General features: G+C 42.4%; 1 non-coding gene across 1 annotated transcript; it reads right to left on the bottom strand.

Moving 5' to 3' along the window:
- Positions 1-343: 343 nt before the first annotated feature.
- LOC116148989 (U1 spliceosomal RNA) lies at positions 344-507 on the bottom strand. The gene has a single exon (XR_004132638.2). It is a non-coding gene; the product is annotated as a U1 spliceosomal RNA (small nuclear RNA).
- Between the last annotated feature and the right edge of the window lie 1,103 nt (positions 508-1,610).

Genomic DNA, 1,610 nt, shown 5'->3' with positions numbered 1-1,610 from the left:
TTATAAACTACACGGATGTATTGCACAACCCAGGGAACACAGCCAATATTTTGTAACTATAAACAACATATACAATCTTTAAAATTATAAATCACTGTATTATACATACACACCTGCAGCAGACTACCGTATACCAACTATACTGAAGTTTTAAAAACATTGTAAAGCAAATGCACAAGTACTACGAAATAACAATTACCCATTCAGATTTCGTAAAATCACAAAATCCGTCTAAAAAAAAACCACAATCACAAAAACCTGAATCGAGTAAGCTATCTCACAAGCCAGAACAAACCTACTAACAAAGCATATAGAACTTTTCTTATATTAAACAACATAAAATCAGGGGAGAGCGCGAACGCAGTCCCCCACTACCACAAATTATACAGTCGAGTTTCCCACATTTGGGGAAATCGCAGGGGTCAGCACACCCGCAGTGCAATGGGTGAGCCTCGCCCTGGGAAAACCACCTTCGTGATCATGGTATCTCCCCTGCCAGGTAAGTATGAGTTGACGTTTTTCCCCGGCACCTAACCATCGAATTCAAGTCACTCTTAACATAGGATCACTTTTCTTATGTAGCCTCTAGACACCCTTATTTCTGGAATAAAGAGTTGCCAAGCGATATTTTCATGTAGCAATATTTTTATATCTGAAGGTTGCCAAAATCTTAGGAAATGTATGTGTAGCGCGGGCATGACCAGCAGTCACTGCACTCATCTACATATTCCCCACCCCTTTTGTTACCTCATTTAATTCCTCCTTTTCCTATATTGTTAGCCGTGCAGTTCCAGTAAGACTTAGGTTAAGACGCTCAACAGATTTAAAGACAAACAACATAAATTAGCGCCTTCCTTCAAGGGTTTGGAGCGAATGACGTTGCTGTGCTATCTGGCGCAGTTCAGCAAGTCGCTCTTCACGTAACTTAAAAGAGCAAGTCTGAAAAGACGAAGTCTGACAGAACTACGCTTGCAAATCCAGTGCTTGTAGTGATAAAAATAGGCTGTCCGTTTAAAGCTTCGCGCACAACTACAAAACATGCTCTATTTCAAATATGTGGCAAATGATCTCTCTTAACCTGAAAGGTTGGTTGCATAAACAATAATTCTAACTTTGAACCGAGCAAACGGGGGCAAAGCTCACGCAGCGCCCCCTCCTCCACACAGACATTTGGAGAAGTCGCTGAAGTTGATGGTCCTCCAACGCTGGAAACCAGCTTCCTGATCAGTGTTTCCCCTCGCAAGCAAGAATAAGTTGTATTTTGATAAACCCTCCGGTGCTCAACACTACAAGCACAGGGACACGCATTTCCTTTTTCACGGGGCCGTTGAAATCTGGAACAAGACTGCTGGAGAATCCATCCTGCAGAAACTCCTGAGCCCTCCTAGACCCATATTAGACTCCGAAAAGAGCACATCGTGTCTCAGGCAATGGTTAATAATTCACATTGCCACGTCCACATCATAAGTATTATCGGTCTTCCCCATCCTCTCCTCCTCTTTTCACTGTGAATTAGAATTGGAGTTTCCAAGTTTACCTGTTCTCCGAGACCACACTAGAACCAGGACTCTTCTGGTATTCTCTCCTTGGCCAAAATAAATTAGCCAGAT

The sequence above is a fragment of the Camelus dromedarius genome, chromosome 1 (assembly GCF_036321535.1).
Source record: "Camelus dromedarius isolate mCamDro1 chromosome 1, mCamDro1.pat, whole genome shotgun sequence".
In the NCBI taxonomy this organism is placed as follows: domain Eukaryota; kingdom Metazoa; phylum Chordata; class Mammalia; order Artiodactyla; family Camelidae; genus Camelus; species Camelus dromedarius.
This window is presented reverse-complemented; position numbering and strand designations above follow the sequence as displayed.